The sequence below is a fragment of the Pelodiscus sinensis genome, chromosome 2 (genome assembly GCF_052426305.1).
Source record: "Pelodiscus sinensis isolate ZL-2025 chromosome 2, ASM5242630v1, whole genome shotgun sequence".
Lineage (NCBI taxonomy): Eukaryota > Metazoa > Chordata > Testudines > Trionychidae > Pelodiscus > Pelodiscus sinensis.
Window position 1 is genome coordinate 11,394,012 of NC_143053.1, and position 20,153 is coordinate 11,414,164.

The 20,153-nt window shown below is 42.9% G+C and overlaps 1 protein-coding gene across 6 annotated transcripts in view; it reads left to right on the top strand.

Annotated features, from left to right (window-relative positions):
* Positions 1-20,153, top strand: part of FAM135B (family with sequence similarity 135 member B) — a 384,315-nt gene that overhangs the window by 84,811 nt on the left and 279,351 nt on the right. Inside the window, exon 1 of one of the 6 annotated variants that reach the window (XM_025184899.3) lies at positions 3,155-3,262. The exons of 4 other annotated variants lie outside the window; for them this stretch is intronic. The gene's annotated coding sequence lies outside the window, so the exon portion shown is untranslated. Of the gene's footprint in view, positions 1-3,154; positions 3,263-5,506; positions 5,648-20,153 lie in introns of those variants that run through there. One more of the 6 variants, XM_014573841.4, reaches the window with a different exon arrangement.

The window sequence follows — 20,153 nt, forward strand, 5'->3', positions numbered from 1 at the left end:
TGGGGAAAAACAGGTAGAACCAGTCTTACAGCTTACTCTGGGAGGGCATGCAGCCTGCTGACTCACCTCCCTCCCCAGCTCAATCTATAGGACTCTGGAAGTTGAGCCTCTGTCTATCCTAGATTCTTTACACCAACAGTTTCTCTCCTTTGAACTGAGTTAAACACGGTCTGACTTTTCTGCATTCCCAGTAACTGCAAGCATTGGTGATCGTATCTTACAATTCCTGCATTTAGAGTTAACATAGTCTGGGTGTGGCTATACTGCACCCTTTGCTCGAAATAAGCTACAGAATTTGAGCTACGCAAATTGTATAGCTGATTTCAAGTCCATTTTGAAATAGCTTATTTCAAAATTTGGCACTGTCTACAGAGCACTTATTTTGAAATAAATCACTATTCTGAAATGTCCCTTACTCCTTGTGGAATGAGGTTTACAGGGACGTCGGGATAGTAAGCCCATTATATTTCGAAATAACGGGTGCACTCAAAAGACATGGAATAGTTATTTTGGGATACCTCGGGTTGCAGTATAGACGTAGCCTTTGTGACCTCACAAAAGCCAAATTGGTTACAATGGGCAAAACACTATTCTAACAGTTGAATATCTAGCAGGCCTAAGCAAACTGAGTGAACTGTATTTACATAACCACATGCAGAATTTCTTTCCCATTCCAGCTGGCTGTAATGGAAGCATTGATTCAGACCCTGCTTACACATGCATCTGTCTTCATATATGTATGTTTGTTTGGGGTCATTGTATGACTTGGGATGCTTATAGGCTATACTTGGAGTCAGCAATGGGCAATCTAGGCTAGTGAGTGGGCCACATGAGTGGCCTTTCATCATCTCAATGGACCACAAGACTGTCACAAACAAGACAGTCTCCTGGGATAGATTAGTTTTGCTAACTGCAGTTGCATTCCTAAAATTTTGGGGGCATGCTGCTTGAACTGTAGCAATGGTTTGATTGGATTTAGAGGGAGCATGCAGCTTGTACAGTCAATGTTGTGTGCAATCAGCATGCACCTGACTTCCTGTGCCCTTGCTTTATGTGAGTGTCATATTAGTAATACCAGTATCAAAAAATAGCACGGACACAAACCAGTGGAATCTGACAATACTGCATGAGCAATGGTAAACAGTGTCTTTCAGGTCGCATATAGAACCCTGATGGGCTGATTGTGCTTTAAGTGATTGTGTGTGTGTGTGTGTGTGTGTGTGTGTGTGTGTGTGTGTGTTTTGCAGATCACAGTGTGATCCTTATTCAAGAGGCTTCTGGAGAGACGGTTTTTGGTGTTTGTCTTTTTTCAGTTGTGTCTCAGGAAAGAAGCTTTGTAGAGAACTGGTTTTGTTATATCCTCTGCATTCTGTGAATTTGATGGGAATTTCATTTCTCCAATGAGAACAGAAAATACCAGAAGCTCAGCCTGGAACTTTCTATCCTATTGAAAAGGGAAATTTTTAAGGCAGAACAAAACATTGAATCGTGGTATCCAGCCAAATGATAATAAGCAGGGCTGACCTTTCAATCGAAAGCATTCTGGTTCTGAGGAGGACCATGTTACATCTGAGTTACGACTGATTGTCTCCAGTGCTTCTGAAATATGAAATCTGTGGTATTATCTAAGGCCGGCTAGAGGCATTTTTCTCCTCTCTGTCTGCCTTATGGAAACTTTATTTCAATCTACTTAGTGATTGTTGGGTAAAATATAATAAATTAAAGTATTTTGCAGGGCAAATTCCTATCGTAGCCTAGTGGAGTTGGCCCCAGTTACCTCTTTACAAGTGCTTATTCTGATCTTGAAAGCTAATCTCCTAAATACCATGATATTGGTAAATGCAGCTGGAAACCAGGTGTGTTACAACAGAGCCCCTCTGAATACTTTTCTTTCCTCTGGCTTTCAGCTTAGAACTGTTGCTGTTGTTTATACTCCCAGCTATCCCCCTTTGCTTCTGTATGCCATGACCTTGTTAGAAACTGACTAGACTGCCTGGAAGATCACCCAGAATTGTGTAAAATGCCTGTTGTTAAAATGGACTCTTCATAGCACTGAGGGACAGTTCTTCCCTTTAGATTAAAATATAGCAAAGTACATCAGAAATGATGACGTGTATAGGGAGTTGATAGCAGTTTTAATTCTAAATTACTGCTCCTTCCATCATTATTTTTATGAAGATTTATCTAGACATGATCCTCCACATAGGGGATGCCCACAATAAAATAGGAGTGCAGCCTACTTGGTAAATTCCACGTGGCATTTGGCACTTCATAGGATTGGTCTCTTGACCTCTAAATTCTTACACACATTCTGCTTTTTACCTGCTGCTGACTTCGTGCTCTGTTTCCTTTCTTCTTGTCTCTCAGTTTGGGTAGCTCCTCCGCTAGAGATTGCAACACTCCTGTTTGCTAACGGCTAACATTGTGCATCATTGTTTTCACTGTGTACCATGAGGATCTGTAATATATGCTCTCATTTCACAAGGGATACACCCTCCATACCCTGTTCTCTCCCACATTTGTCTTCTCTATCCTGTTTCTGGGAAGTGTAACATACATCAAACACCATTTATAGCCTCACAATCTTGCCCTCTTTTTGTTTTATGGATGTTTGAATCCCCCAAAGTGGGTGGCATTTCCAGAGAGACAACATGTTACCGGCAAAACTGCTGGATCTTAAATAGAACTGAGGTCCGAGGCTTGCTACATTTTGTGAACATGGAAAAAGTGGGTTGGCCTGATGAAGAAAACCCATCAACTTCTTCCCTTGAATTCCCAAAGCCAGGTTGCCCTTCCTTCAATCTACAGAGTCACTCTTGACCTTCTGTTGCACCCAGTACCTTCCTTAGGGGATGTATAGTCTCCTTCCCTTCTGGCTGTCTTTTGGCTGGCTGCTTCTATGGAATCTTTGAGATACCAGCACATCATGCATTTGGAAGAAGGTCCCTAGGTAGCACCAAATCCCAAGAGTTTGCTAGATGGACTTGGGAAGTGGCTTGAACCCTCTCTACCATGGTAAGAGAAATAATGATCTCAAATATAGATACCTTTAAATAATATTAACTCATTTTTAAGCTGCAACTGCCACAAGAGCAGCTAATAATCTCTTTGAACTGGTCTGTGAAGTCTGTGTCAGAAGCCAGTGAGTCATAGCTTCTGCCAGATGATTGCAAATGAGTGTGTAGGAGGGGCCCAGTCCTTGCACTTTGTATTGGGAAGGGATGAATACAGAGCTAGCAGCAGGCACTCGCAGCGAACACAGGTAAGTCTGAATTTAGAGCTCAGCTGTAATGAGAAGCAGGCAGCTTTGGGGGTTATAAGTATAGTTTTTTTATTGCACTTAAGTCTCTTTTAAAAAACAAACAAACAATTTAACGATGAAGTGAGGCAATCGGCAGTGGATGAACGAGGTTGCTGAGCGACCCACTTTACTGCACAGCGAATAGGGATGAGTGACTACTAGCTTTGTGGTTCTGCTGCTGGAACCACAAAGCAAGTCCCCGTTTTTCAAGTGGAACTGCGCAACATTTTGTGCAAATCCAGAAATGGATTCCAGTTGCAGAGTTTGCAAGTAGTTTGGGATAATTCTGATTCGATGAGCCTGTGGATTCATTCTCCATGTTGGCCCCTTATAGACTGAGACCCAAGATGTGAAATTCAAATCTGAACATAGATCTGGGTCTATTGTGTGCTGGGGTTTGATCCAGCGTCCCAGGTTGGACCCATCTTTACCCAAGATCATGAAGAATTCATTGTTTTTGTATGAATTCATTGGGTTTGCACTGAAACTCTGCAGTTGTGACTCTTTTCCCTTTGGATTTTGAGTTTGATTTGAACACAAGGATCCAAGTGAATCTGATATTGTTACATGGGGTGAGTCCAGTGATTAAAACAAAGAAAATGAGTTTACATACCCCAGAAAAGCAAAACCATTGTTTCCATTGTCGCTGTATCTCTGGCCTGAATGGGGGCTGTAAGCCATGAAACTAGAGTTGTCAGTGGGGGTGAAGTTGGGATGTACACACCGTTGTACACACCAACTGCTTGGCTGGCACAGCTTGCAAGGGTTTTAATGGGTGAAGATGCTGATCAATATTCAACAGGTTGCTTGAAATATTCCTGCCTCTCTGATTCCTGTTTTTGAAAGATTTAGGAATCTCCAAACAGATGTAGCCAAAAGGATGCACAGAAGTAATGTTTCTGGGCACTAATATTAGGCAAGAGAGCATGGCCTGGAAGTGGTAAACTGAGTCTCATATCACATGCGGTGAGTCTCAGATCCCTGGAGTCAGATCACATGCAGTGACTTGGTACACCAGACCAAGATCTTCTGAGCCCCATGCTCACACTTCCAGGCCATGCTCTCTCAGAATGCGTCACAAAAAATTAAGGAAGTCTCTCAATCTCCCTGTGAAGTAAATAAATACCGGTGGGATTGAGAGACATTCTTAATTTTTTGTGATGCATTCTGAGATGCCCCGAGGGCAGGCACTACAGAGCAGCAATTGAATATCAGCAGCACGTTCTGTGCTTTATGGGGTGAGCTCTGTATGCCCACACCTTGTCCTTCAGGCTCATATGTCAATGGCTAAGCACCAAGTCCTGTTTCTCCAGCTTCCCCTACCTATTAGAGGGACTGATGCTTAGGGCCACAGCTTACTTTGTTACATGTTTGATGTTAACATCCCGTGTCACTGTGTGAGATGTAGAGTATCATGTCCTGTCCCCCCAGGGACTCATTCTTCACAACGCATGCTTACACCTTTCCCTCCTCTGGCACATGTCATGGACAGTATATAGAAGATCCTATGTGGATGAGATTGTAACTTCCCAGAGCAGGTGCACAAAGAGGTCAGAGGACCTCTGTCTGTACAAGGCTACAGTGGCAGCACGCAGTGACCGCTTCCTCCAAGGAATGCAAGGACTGAGAGAGACACACAAATAGGTATTATCTTCCCCCTCCCCACCCACTCACCCATGCTTTTTGAGGTAAGTAGGACTTGAGCACTCAGTTACTCTTTGTGTCCTTGAAATTCTCCCTCTGGAGTGCACAGGTTGTGCTTGTCTCTCAAGAGTCCTATTGAGAACTCTTTCAGTACAGATCAGGTGCAGCACCTCCCAATGATCTCCCCTGCCCTCCCTGCCCATGAGGAGTGGGCATTGGAGACACCCCTTAGCTCTAGGTGTTTAGGGTCCGCTTTGTCTTGCTGTAACATTGTTACAGTATGTATACTTGCCGTGACCATTTTCTGGCAATGTGAGGAGTGACAGTAGGGCGCGGGGGTACAGGGGAGATGCCAGGGGACGGTGGGTCAGAGATGATTTAACTTTATTGCAGAAAAACCTTGGCAAACACACTTGGAGACTGAATGAGAATCCTGGGCCAAATCACTTGTGTGTCATGTGCTGTTCTCGCCCCAGGGGAATCCAGCCCATTCTGCGAGGCTGGCATGTGATCATCCACGCAGTTTAAACGCTGTGTAAGGCCTCTGTGCTGCCGACTTGCATGCAGAGCCCAGGATTAATTTTGTAGATTGAGCGGTGGTTATTCAACTGCATCATCAGGGCTCCAAATTAACCCTTCTATTGCCAAAACTCAAAGGACAGCCAAAAGGCCAGCTTCTGCGCCGACAGCTCAGTTTAAAAGGTTGTATTTCTTTTTAAAACCGCTATTGCCTTATGACTGGTATGATTTTTTATATTGGTTGTGAGTATGGTCTGTGTCTTTTGGTTAGCATTAGGGTTGTAGCATGCCTCAAAATGTTCTTCTGAGCTGATCTTAAGTGGGAGACGGAATGCTAGTAGTAATGTCTACAAAGGGATAAATACAGTGTGGTTGTTCTTTGTGATGCCATTAGTGAAAGTCATTTTCAGAACAGAGAGCTGTGCATTCAGTGACAGTTCTTGTAATAATAATTTGCTCTTGAAACTATAAAAAAAAAAGGAAACAAACATTTTAAGTAGAAACAAAATTCCTGCTTTTGTTTTGGAATGGCCTGTGAGGAAACATAATTCTTCAACCAAACATTTCTGAACAAAGATATTGTGTTTACAATAGTAAAGAATAAAATTGTGAAGCATGTAGAAGAACATAATTTGTAGGACAAAAGTCAACATGGTTTCTGTAAAGGGAAATCCTGACTTACTAATCTATTAGGGTATGTCTACAGTACCCTCCTATTTCGAAATAGGAGGGTTATGTAGGCATACCGCAATTGCAAATGAAGCCCGGGATTTGTATTTCCCGGGCTTCATTTGCATAAGCCGGGCACCGCCATTTTTAAATCCCGGCTGGTTCGAACCCCGTGCCGCGCGGCTACACGCGGCACGAACTAGGTAGTTCGAACTAGGCTTCCTAGTTCGAACTACCGTTACTCCTCATTCCACGTGGCACGGGGTTCGAACAGCCGGGATTTAAAAATGGCGGCGCCCGGCTTATGCAAATGAAGCCCGGGAAATTCAAATCCCGAGCTTCATTTGCAATTGTGGTATGCCTACATTACCCTCCTATTTTGAAAAACAAAATGGCAAATTAAATTTAATGTGGATAAGTGTAAAGTAATGCACATCGGGAAAAATAACCCCAACTATACGTACAGTATGATGGGGGCTAATTTGGCTATGATATATCAGGAAAGAGATCTTGGAGTTATCGTGGACAGTTCTCTGAAAACTTCCACGCAGTGTGCAGTGGCGGTCAAAAAGGCAAATAGGATGCTAGGAATTATTAAGAAAGGGATAGAAAATAAGACCCAGAATATCTTACTGCCCCTGTCTAAAACTATGGTACGCCCACATCTTGAATACTGTGTACAGATGTGGTCTCCTCACCTCAAAAAGATATTTTGGCCTTGGAAAGGGTTCAAAAAAGGGAAACTAAAATGATTAGGGGTTTGGAACGGGTCCCAAATGAGGAGAGGTTAAAGCGACTGGGACTTTTCAGTTTAGAAAAGAGGAGACTGAGGGGGGATATGATAGAGGTCTATAAAATCATGAGTGGTGTGGAGAGGGTGGATAAAGAAAAGTTATTTATTAGTTCCCTAAATAGAAGAACTAGAGGACACCAAATGAAGTTAATGGGTAGCAGGTTTAAAACTAATAAAAGAAAGTTCTTCACACAGCGCGTAGTCAACCTGTGGAACTCCTTGCCAGAGGAGGCTGTGAAGGCTAGGACGATAATAGAGTTTAAAGAGAAGCTAGATAATTTCATGGAGGTTAGGTCCATAAAAGGCTATTAGCCAGGGGATAAAATGGTGTCCTTGGCCTCTGTTTGTCAGAGGCTGGAGAAGGATGGCAGGAGACAAATCGCTGGATCACTATCTTCGGTCCACCCTCTCTGGGGCACCTGGTGCTGGCCACTGTCAGCAGACAGGATGCTGGGCTAGATGGACCTTTGGTCTGACCCAGTACAGCCGTTCTTATGTTCTTATGTTAGAAACGTCTCTCGTAAAAGGTATTGCTTTTGCAATCATGTCTGGTCTGAAATTCAATCCTTATATACAGCATGCTGTTAACCTCTGGTAGTTTGAAACTGAAATTTCATACAATGGTGTTTAAGTCGTCACAGGTCACCTCTGGTCTAGCATGCGACACAGGATGGGTGGGGGAACTTACGAGGGAAAGGCAAACTTACAGGCCTGTTTGGAGTATTGAAAACAGCAGGGAGGGCATTAAAACTTTAGCCATGCACACAGCCCATAACTGATTGTTTGAAGCCAAGATTAGACCTGGAATTAGTATTTTGTATCTTAATTAAAACAAAACGATCTTTATCGATAAGCCGGGGAAGCATGTGCCGATGTCTATGAGCAAATGTAATCCCTTGCGCCTTTTGATTAGTAAATGGGATTACATTAAAATCAATCCTTTTCCCAAGGTCCATTTGTGCTCGCACTCTCTATTGAATTACATAGCTGGTATGGTGCCAGGCACCGGTCCCCCATTGGGACAATGAAATTTTATCCACAGTGATGCTCATTTATGTCTTACGGTATGTTGCCCATTTATTACAATGGTCTTGGGAGACTTTATGCCTTGGTGAGAAATTAATTTAGGACTCGGCGCTCTGTCAAATTCTCCTCAATCTGCTTCTCACATGAGTGACTGTAGAAGAAGGGAGTGGGCAGGTGGGCAGAGGGGGACCAATCTGATTGGCAGGGGCCTGATGCCGGAGGGAGAATTAATTTGAGAACTGCAAGTCTGATCCGGTAATAGAACTTTGGTGAGAAAGTTCGGAGCAATTGGAGGGGCTCAGCATCTCCCGGGGTTTGGTCTCCTTTGCTTATCATTTGTGCTTTGGAGATTTTACTCCTGAATAAGAAGGGTGTGCTTCTAATCGCGTGGATTTTCCCTGCATTACTCGCAGAGGGCTCTGTCCGAAGCCCATGGCAGTCAGTGAGGATAGGTGTAAGAACTTGAATTGGATCCTAATTGAGCTAGAAATGAGAGTGGAGAAGAATGATGGACCTCTTTCTTTGGTTTTTGCATTGTGATTTGCAAGGTGCAGCTTAGTACAACCATGAATGATCATTTTTATGGAAAGTGAAAGGGCTTCATAAAAACCATGAGGGAAGTGCCGCTGAGGATCTAGGAAGTCGATGAGCTGGATTGCTCTGTTTAATTTCCTCCCACCTTCTCCATCTGTGGATCTTGCCTTTCTGTCAGCAAGCCAGCCAGCAGTACGGGAGAGAAAAGTGATGTGCAGTCCCTTAAGGTTTAAGACTACATTTTTTCTTCCTTTTGGTGTCCTTTCTTAATGCACGGCTTTATGCAATACCCCTTTTTCCTTGACCTGTTGTGGTTGTTGCTGTGACTAAGAAGCTGTCATTTAACATACGGCCTGTTTAGTGGCTTTTGCTGTAATGTAGAGATCTGGTGAGAGTGTAATCGGATCCGTTAATCTGCCTCTGTGTCTGCCAAGGCCCAAATGTAGGATGCGCAAATACAAGTCAGGCAGGAAATATGAAACACTGTGGAATCCTTCCCTTTCGCACAGAGAACATTCTGTATTGCAGGGGTGGGGAGCCTAAGAGCCAGGGGCCGGATGTGGCCCCTGGCTTGTCTGGATCCAGCCCCCGAGGCTCATTGGGGAGCCCAAGCTAGTGTTCCAGCCCCCCGTCAGCCCCCACAGAGCTGGAGCACACAAAATATACTAGTCTGGGCCCCCCTAGGCTCTGGGGGGCAAGGGGAATGTGGGAGTGTTTTTCTCCTTCTCCATTAGGAGCCACATTAATGAGGATTTTTTGTTTTGTTTTTTGCTTTTGCTTCTCACTTGTGTGTGTGGCCCTCGACTGACTTTTCTGTGGGTCAGGGTCTCAGACCCTAAAAAGGTCCCTCCTCTCCCCCCTTCCCCCCCGCCGCTGTATTGCCTCGGTTCCCAGACTCTGCATTTCTTGTCTAAATGATGTCCCACCGGATAAGTGAGAGTGGCAAGTTTTTGTGGAATGGAGGTAAAGATGGGATGATAATGAGAGGCATCCCTTGACATCAGAGAAGTGTGACTGGCACAGTAAGTGTGTTCACCTGATGCTGTTCTGAGAGTGGAAACAGAGACACTGCAGGTGTTGAAGGGAAGGCAAGAACCTTGCTGCAGCTGTTGTCCAGTGCTATGGTTTGAACACACACTGTGTTAGTTTTCAGAAGTAGAAGATGGATCACTGTGTTTGGTGTCTTGTATTCTCTGAACAACTCTGGGCCACAGCTCTAAAGAAAGAGCCAGTTGTCATCTTAATACTTCCTACCACATTAAACGATAGTTCCTAAATGGCCCCTTGAGGGGACAAACAAAAGTACCTAGTTCTAGCAATAGCCAGTGTCCGAGGCAGCTTACTCATCAATCTCCCTACTTGGTTAACTAGTTGTGGCTTCACATTTGATTTAATTGGAGATGCAAAGCCTGATACATCTTACACTTATGATATTACATTGACTTCACTGGGGTTACTCCTGATTTATGCTACTACTAGCAGATTTAAGACTTTGGGGAAGAGGAAAAGGAAAATGTACGTGCTTTATTTAAACGATTGTATTTTTTCAAAAATACAGTGTTATTTTTATGAGGTTACCTTTTAGTTTGGATTTCTTAAAAGAAGGGATTGTTTTAAAGTTTCCATTTAATATTTTTAGTGATTTTTTTTTTTACCCAGGAATTCCATTGAGTATATTTTTTTCTTGATCCCTATACATTTTTAGCATTCACTATGACTTAACAAAAAAAGGGCTACAGTCAATTTGGTTTCCAATAACATTGTCTTCTAGCTTTCAGACCTTAGGTGTTGCTTTAGCTGTGCCAAAACGAAGCAGTACTCCAAATTTCTCCTTGTGATCTCTTTTCTGTAAGGTTTATTGAGATGCAATCCTATTTCAGATTCGTTCTATTTGTCTGGCTTATTTTCGTTCAGTCTCTTTCAACATTCCCTCAGTTATGCCAATTTTGAGGACTGGACTTGATTTGGTGATTCTGTCTCTTTTCTGTTTGGTTTTATGAGCAGCAATCCCATTCCAAGCACCTCCCATTTTCCTGGCACAACCAAAACCTTACCATGCTTTACGTTATAATCAGAGGGAGATGTATACTGAATTGGATGCTCCTAGCTCTTACTATGTAGGAGTTCTTGATGAAGCAGATAAATAAATCTAAAATATAGAGTAGATTATTTATTTGAATTACTATTGCACCCAGACGTGGTCCAGGAAGTGAAACCCATTGTTCTAGGCACGGTACAAACACAAAACAAAATGGCACTCCCTACAATGGAAATGAAATCAGAACAAATCCCATTATATATAATAGATTTTGCCTATCACAACTTTTTGGTTAAACCTTTGAAAGAGACTGATATATGCACTTGCTCTCTTCCCCCATTTATTGATGCATTTTAGGGGTCTCCCTATTTGCCTCGCTCCTGTTATGAATGACAAGATGTGGCGCAATCTGTTTGGAGGGGAAAATAATTCAAAATCCACAGGCTGCCACGTGTTTCATTATGACTAGTGCCATTGGCTGTAAATTTCAGAGGCAGGGAAGACATTAGGGGAATCTTGTCGTCTTGATATATATTGATCTAAGTCCTGGCTTCTTTGGAAAGCCATAAGGGTTAGCGTCAGTTCATCAGGTCCTTCTGCATTCCAGAGAGCACGGGCATTGACTGTGCTGGATCATCACTTCCATATCTTAGTTGTTTTTAAAAGAGGGATAAAATTAGAGCTCGTGAAAAGCAGCAAACTTTCCTATAGCTAAATATAAGACAGATTCTGTTCCCCCCCCCCATCCAGTCCCCATCTGTAACTTCTTCTCTTAGGCACAGATTTGGTCTCTAATGCCAGCCCCTCCTTCATCATCCAAAGGGAATATTCTACCAACCCCATCTGCTAGCTGCAAATCTGCTTGGCACTGCAGGGATCTAGATGAACATTAGGGAATTTAAAGATGGCTGAATGGTCCACCCTGCATCCAGCACAGTGCAGCCTGGCCAGACAATCTGGCTCTTGATCTACACAGTTTTCACTATAAGTGAAAATATCTAGACATCTCTCATGGAAAACTGAAAGCTTTGTGCACCCATCACTGAAATGGAACTTCTGTTACCTGGGAAGGGGTGGAATTAAACACAACTGACCGGCAGAGCCAAGTTGTGAGGACAGGGCACGACAGCAGTTGGAGTGACTACACAAGGGAGTCCTAGGCAGAGCTGTAATAGACTCCCTAGTGAAACGTGTAGCCATGTTAGTCTGGTCTATCTGAAACAAAAGACAGTGCTGCATAGTCCCGTCTTTTGTTCTAGGCAGAGCTGTTACACAACATGCATTCGTGACAGGGCATGCCAAAAGCAACTCTACTCTTAATGGTGCATACTCTGTGGAGGTGTTCCACTGTGAACTGCGTGCTGCATCCAACAGCAGCCACAGCTTGTGTAAAAACCCTGATTGCTCAACTATGTTAACTACTAAACAACATTTTGGGGAGGTTCAACAAAATTAATTTAGCAGCACAGGGGTTTGGGGATGGTAAAAATTCTATCTCATTCACACTGTTTCCCCTTGTGAAAAAAAGAAACAATAAGTGGGCTGGTATGTTTATAAAATGTTAACTCACTTTTGCTAAGTAAAACTGATAAAATAATCCCTCCCCCAAACCACAGCAAGCACATGACAGAAGTGTATTCATGGTCGATACAGCCGGTGTTTATACTGGAGTGCATGGTAAGCAGAGAGAGAGACTTGCAGCAAGATGCATAATATATCAAACTGAGAAAAATAAGATACCTTCAATATTTTGAGACTGAGTTAACAAAAATCCATGGCTGGCTTCCATGCTGCAGAAGCTTGAACAGAGCTGTGGGGCATCCTGAAAAAATTGGCATCCTCCATTTTTACTTGAGTGTCTGCATGGAGGAAGTCAGATATTTTGTGTTTCTTTTCTTGCTGAACCAGGCCCTTTTTATACTATATAAAAAGTCTCCAATATGCTCTAATGTAGACTGACTCCTGGCTGCTCTTTAGACTCATGGTCATCTGACTCTGCAGGATATACCATGTCGTTAGAAAGTGCCTGACAATAGACTGGGACGGGGACGAAGGATCCTTCTATCCCCTTATAAAAATCTTCTCTTACATTTCAAAGGATTTCTCAGAATCGCATGACTAGGCTCTTTATCTCAGTAGCCTTTTTCCTTTTAATTTTGAATGGCATATTTATGGTCTTCTCCACATTAACACAAGCCTTTTGTGCATTAAGCAAGGATGTGGCACTCAAGAAATTAATGTGGGTTTTTTTGTTCATTGTCACTTTAAAAATTTTTTTTAAGCAATTTGAAAAATCAAAAAAAATGTTTTAAGGTCAAATGATGCATTTTAGTTTGAAATAATCAAAATTGTTTCAATGTCAACTATTTTTGCTGCTAGTGAGGCCCTCTGTTGGAGTCGGTGCTGGGAAAGGATTAGATACTGTACTTGCAATATGTAGAGGCTAAGTTCACAAATTAGATAGTGTCAGGGAAAAAATTATGAAAACAATTTATGAATCTTATAACAATGACTGATCTTCCCCAGGATCCCTTGTCTGCTTTGGTAGTGCTTCAGTAAAGGATGCACATTGCACACAGAGCAACAAATTAATTCCTTTTTTCTCTTAGCGGCCTGGCTTTATATTGCAAAGTAGTAGAGAAATGTGACTTCTATGAAATTGTAGTATAATACATGTGGATTATTCTGGTATTGGCAAAGCTTTCATAACAAGTATGTACATAAGACAAGAGCCAAAAAGATTATAGAAATTTGGTCACCCTTTTTAGCATAATCAAAGGAGGAGGATGCTGGGCAGCAAAGAATTTGCCTCAGGATTCACACTTGAATATTATCTGATCCTGAATAAGTAATAAGTAGTGTGTGGTGTAGTATGTTCATGTTTTATTGTAGGTTTGCCATAATAAAAAAGTTAAAGCAACAGAAAAGGAAACGTAGACACAAAAAGTCATTTCAGACCAAAAATTCAAATAGTTTCATTTCCAAACTCTCAAGACAGCTCTTTTTGGGGACTTTTTAAAGTAAAGAATTTGGCAAAAATGATATAAATTCTTGAATTTTTTTGGTGTTGCTACATCAGTGGGGGGTTTTGTGTGTGTGTGTGTGTGTGTGTGTGTGTGTGTGTGTGTGTGTGTGTGTGTGTGTGTGTGTGGTGGGGAAGGCTTTGGTTGAAAAGTTTTGCCTAGCTCTGCAAATGAGTTCCCTTATTTGTGCTTTTTTTTTGTTGCCTCCATTTAATAGCACACAAGCCAGAACCTGCTCCTTTGTTCTCATGAAGCAAGGAATTTTAAGAATAAACCCTAGAATGCTAGGACTGTAGCCAACACCCTTAGATTGTGTGCTGCACAATAACATTGCAAATGCTTTTTCTTGCCTTCTCATTTCATTTTAGGATGCTCCATATTTCAGCTGCCACCACATAAAATACAAAAGGGGCTCTGTGAGTGTTCATGAAAACAAACCAAGCAATTTTCTATTTTTTTAATCTAAACGAGGAGCAATAATTTTTGAAGGCCAACTTTGCAGCTGTGCCAGTTCGCTATTCAAACTCAAACACTCAAAGACTTCAAGTCTACTTTGAGCTAAGTATAAGCTATATCTGGTAAACAGTAGCAGCTCAGTCAGGTTGTGGCCAGGTCTAACAAACTGATTGTAGAAGCCTTGGAGTTCTATATGGATGTATATAGCACTGCTGTTGTTGATGTTTGCGCTGCTTTTGCTTGGTTTGTTGGGAGAAATTTACATGAAGCAAGTAATGCGTTCAAAGCCAGATGATATTTCTCCTGTGTCCTTCACTAGCTGAGCGTATCCCCTGTGATCAAGGATGTCAGACCAGTTAGAGGCCAATTTCACTTGTTTTCTTGATTACAGAGGCAGTATTTCAGCTGAGCTTCCTGATCTGACTGCAAACAAAGTAGTCAAAAGAAATAATGTTTATTAACTTACCATGGGCCATGGTGGATTCTCCATCCCTGGCAAAAGGTATGCTCTAATTCCAACAGAAATCAATTCGGTGAAGTTCTAATCTTCAGTGCAGGAGGTCATGTTAGGTGATTACTATGAGTCCTTTTGGATTTAAACTCTATGGCTGCGTCTAGACTGGCAAGTTTTTCCGCAAAAGCAATTGCTTTTGCGGAAAAACTTGCCAGCTGTCTACATTGGCCGCTTTGAATTTGCGCAAGAACACTGATGATCTAATGTCAGATTGTCAGTGTTCTTCCGCAAATACAATGACTCTCCTGTTCGTGAAAAAGCCCTCTTGTGCAAATGCTTTTGAGCAAGAGGGCCAGTGTAGACAACTGAGAATGGTTTTGCGCAAAAAAGCGCCGATGGCGAAAATGGCAACCAGGGCTTTCTTGTGCAAAACCGCGTCTAGATTGGCACGGATGCTTTGCCGCAAAAAGTGCTTTGCACAAAAGCGTCCGTGCCAATCTAGACGCTCTTTTCCACAAATGCTTTTAACGGAAAAACTTTTCTGTTAAAAGCATTTGCGGAAAATCATGCCAGTCTAGACATAGCCTTTGGGTATATCTACGCTGCGGGACAAAGTTGAGTTAAGATACGCAACATCAGCTACATTAATTGTGTAGCTGGAGTCGAAGTAGCTTAACTTGGCTTTTGGCACTGTCTACACAGCAGGAAGTCAAAGAAAGAATACTTCCTTCAACATCCCTTATTCCTCATGAAATGAGGTTTACAGAAGTTGGAGTAAGAAGCCTGTTTTTTCCAAATTATTTCGAAATAACAGGCTTGCTGTGTAGATGGCACTCTGTTATTTCAAAATAATGACAGTCATTTACTAATAATCATGCTTAACTGGTGGGTGTCCATGTGGAAGATCCTGCTGGTTCTCCTCTTTCCCAGTCTCCCATGAAATGAGAAGAGTCTTACTGGTTATGGGTCAGATCACATAACTGGTGCTTTCCTGGGGTACCCAGGATTGATGGTCACCCATCCTCTAGTGTGAGAGAGATTCCTGGCTGGATGTCAACTCCCTGACAACGCCAGCCTATAAACCACCCACAGAGTTTTCTTAGGGAAGTGTTAGCCCTTGAGCTGTGGGTTCACAATAGATGCACTCCAGTCTCTGAGCCCCTTGAATTCCTGTGATATCCAGGGCCTGTGACTGGCTACTCATAGATATAACAGGGTTGCTGCCCTACTCCCAAAGGACTTTGTCACACCAGCTTGTTTGCCCTAATGAGGATTAGCTCCTGTATAACATCACAGTGCTGATCTGGCTGTGATGAAAACAACCTTGTGTGTCTTTCTCAAGGTTAAGATTTAGGAGATAGCAAGGGAGGATAATGTAATGGGATGCATATGGAACACAATCACTACATGCTTTCTGGAGGCTAACCTTCACTTGAACTGGCTAATCAGCTGTCTCAAAGCAGTCTACTCTCACCCAAAGCTGGCATTTTCCAGGCACGACTGGTTGGGATCCCATTTTCATGACTCTAATCTCAGTACTTAAATCCTTCCTCGTGTGCAGGATACAGGGGTGTCTTTTTGCCTTCCCTTTACATTCCCTAAAGTTATTGTTTGTCCCAGACTTAACATGCCTCCCTCCCCACACACACACACTCACATGCTCTCTCACACACACAGGATTATTATCTGGTTTGCTGACTCCATGTTAACTTCATAGCCTCCTGTTGACTTCGTCAGCAAGTAGGGCTTCCATTGTGTTGGCTTACAAAGCTAAATTTATGTGTGAGGAAAGGCAGACAGGTGAATATTCATTCTTCCTCACAGGCACCTAAAAATTCATAGGGTTTATGGCCAGAAGCAATGCTGTTATCATCCAATCATCCAATCCAACTCTGCATGATACAGCGTATGGGCTCCCACCCAGTAATTCCTGTATCACGCACAATTGGAAATGCTCCAGAATGTCCCATTTTTGTCATGGCGTTGCAACTTCAGCAGCATTCTTCCAGTCCCCTCCAACTCCATAGAAGCCTGTTAGACTCAGTGGCAATATGGGTATAGCTGAACTAGTAGGAAATTTGGGAATAACCTCTTGGCATCCTCATCCAAAAGCCTGTGGAGTGGGAGAAACCAGCACCCTCCAAATTCTGAAAATCATGTTCCAAATATTAGACTGGAATGGCTAGGTATATACCAACTTTCAAGCAATATTTTGTGATAAGAACTGGTGCATCTAGATATTTTGGGGAAAGAGAAAAATCACATTTCAGGGGTGGGTTTTATTACTGTTTATTTCCTTTCCAATAAAATGTGCACTGACTCTAATTAGACTAACCAGCCATGTCCCTTTTGCACAAGCAAAATGCAGGACAATGTAGCACTTTAAAGACTAACAAGATGGTTTATTAGATGATGAGCTTTCGTGGGCCAGACCCACTTCCTCAGATCAAATAGTGGAAGAAAGTAGTCACAACCATATATACCAAAGGATACAATTAAAAAAATGAACAAATATGAAAAGGACAAGTGGGTCTGGCCCACGAAAGCTCATCAGCTAATAAACCATCTTGTTAGTCTTTAAAGTGCTACATTGTCCTGCATTTTGCTTCAGCTACCCCAGACTAAGACGGCTACATTTCTATCCCTTTTGCACAAGAGATCATTTCCTCGTGTGGGGGTAAAAAGGCATGCTTTCCAACGAGCAATGAAAATACAGCAAATTAGGAATTGAACACACTGTAGTGGCTGATGCAAAAGTTTTTCTATTTATAAGACTGTTAGACTCTAGCCTTGGGAGCTAAATGCTGAAAATGAGGGACCCCTTAGTGCCAAGGCTGTACAAGGAAGCAAGAGGAAGTGTTGCTAGCGGAAGCAAATGTAAATGACATGGGGATTATTCAGTACATAACTCCACTTTCTGTATGCCACTGACAAAATCTGCATTTTTAAAATGCAGGAATAGCTCATGTTTAAACATAATTACCACATTTAGGATTCTTTAGAGTTTCCCCAAATAATTTAGCTTTGTTGGTATGTGGGTGGATAGGGGGCCGTTTGTGTGTTCTTTTAAGCTTTGCAGGGGATTTTGGAGGATTTCTGCAGAATGAAAAGGTACCTCTTGGCATACTAAATGCTTTTTATGCAACCCTTTGTGTATTGAGTTCTGTGCTGAAATAGGCCTGGAGCTCTAGTAAGTAATAGCTATGTTCTAAAAGGTGGTTTTGAGCACTTTCAGAAAGATGACGAGTCCCTTCACTCTTAGGGTATGTCTACACTACAGAGTTTTGTCGGAAAAACAGCCGTTTTTCTGACAAACCCTGAGTAATGCAATCACATTCTTTCAAAAGTAAATTGAAAGAACAGAGGGGGTTTTCCAGTGCTGGCAATCCTCTTTCTATGAGGAAGAAGCCTTTTTCCGAAAGAGATCTTTCGGAAAAAGGCGTGTGTGGATGGGGAAGAGGGAGTTCTTTTGCAAGAAGAGGAAAAAGCACCAGTATCTTGGTGACCATTCCATCCAGAGTAATCACAGCTTACATGAGAGATAGCATCCATTCAGTGTGGACGCTATCTGTCGAAAAAGCAGATCGCTTGTTCAATGCGCTTTTGAAATGTGGACACTTTCTTTCGGAAGAAGACTTTTCGGAAGATCTCTTCTGGAACAGCTTCTTCCAAAAGAAGCTTGCAGTCTAGATATAGCCCTATTGACTTCAGTGGAGAGCATCCAGCACCTTGCAGAATTGAGCCATAAGCTTTTACCCAGCCTAGGTAAACTCATTAGTTTGAACAGAAAGTTGAGTCATGACCTGTTGAGTCATTTCTTTTATTCCCTTGCAGACAAACTCTGGTCCCTCGTGCCAAGCCCAGGAGCCCAAAATATCACTGCCGTGTCCACCCACGCTGGAAAGCATCAATGCCCCATGAGCGAGGCGCAGTGATACTCAGATGGTAGCTCTCGAGCTGCAAATAGCTCTTTCAGTTGTCTCCTGTGGCTATTTGCAGGACATGATGATAATTATTAACCAATCAAGATATTGCTAACCAAGGGTATGTCTACACTACCCTGCTAGTTCGAACTAGCGGGGTAATGTAGGCATACCGCACTTGCAAATGAAGCCTGGGATTTGAATTTCCCGGGCTTCATTTGCATAAGCCGGGCACCGTCATTTTTAAATACCAGCTAGTTCGAACCCCGTGCTGCGCGGCTACACGCGGTATGGGCTATATAGTTCGGATTAGGCTTCCTAATCCGAACTAGCTGTACTCCTCATTCCACGAGGAGTACAGCTAGTTTGGATTAGAAGCCTAATCCGAACTAGCTACTCCATGCCGCGTGTAGCCTCACGGCACGGGGTTCAAACTAGTCGGGATTTAAAAATGGCAGCGCCCGGCTTATGCAAATGAAGCCCGGGAAATTCAAATCCCGGGCTTCATTTGCAAGTGCGGTATGCCTACATTACCCTCCTAGTTCGAATTAGGAGGGTAGTGTAGACATACCCCCATTGTAGTTGATAAAATAACACTTGGATAGTCATTTTTTGCCATGAAATTGATATAATTTCCTCTGTCGTACTGATTAAATAGGAATCCACTAGACGATTTCCCCGGCGTTTCTTGAGCCCTTAACTCAAATCATTTTTGCTTTTTGGAAAATAAAGTGGAGGGGCTGGGGATGAAGGGTTCAGGATGCAGGCTGCCCTGGGAAGAAAGGACTACCCCAGCCTGTTCTCACTACAGCAGCTTGGGGCCAGGTGAGAAGTGCCTCTCCATGGCTGCTGCAGCTCCAGTGGGTACAGTTGAGGGAGGGTGCATGTCCCCCAGCTGGGGCAGGTCCAGGTTTGTCTGCCCCTTGTGCTCCCCAGCCAGAGTGAGGAATGGAGCAAACTGTGCACTTTCCCCTGGGGGAACAGGCAGCAGTGTTCCCATATGCCTTCCCTCCCACCTTCTGTAAAGGGTGCCTGGAGATGGGAGGCTCAGGACTGGGGCAATTACCTGCCTAGTGATTCTGTCTCTTTTCTGTACGGCTACGTCTTCACTGCCAGTTCTTCCAACAGAAAATATGCTGACAAGGGATTCATTAGCATAAGTCGTGATCTCATTAGCATATTTTCTGCTGTTTCTTTTTGCACAAAGGTTTTTTTGCGCAAAACGAGTCCACACTGCTTCTTTGTGTGCATAAACCCCTTGTGCAACAAGAAATGGCAGAAAATATGCTAATGAGATCATGACTTATCCTAATAAATCCCTCATTAGCATATTTTCTGTCGGAAGAACTGGCAGTGAAGACATAGCCTATGATTTTATGAGAAGCGATCCCATTACAGGCCCATCCCATTTTCCTGGCTCAACTAAACCTTTGCCTGGCTTTTAGTTATGTTCAGCGGTAGCTGCATACCAAATTTGGTGGTCCTAAGTCTTACCGTTTAGGAGGCATTCTTGAAGAAACAGACAGAGCCACTCACAAACCGACAAACAATCTCTAATATATAGTAGACAGTGTGATAGTAAATGAAACAATGACTTTGCCATGCATGTTTGGGGTAATGCTAATGAATGCTTTGGCTCCTGAACCACTGAGGTTTGAGTGTGTCTGAGCGGAGGAGAAATCGGCCACAGGAACATGCCAGGAACTGATTTTCAGAGACCACGCGAGCGCCCAAAGCCGGTCGGAGATGTGGGTGCCCAGCACTTCTGAAAAC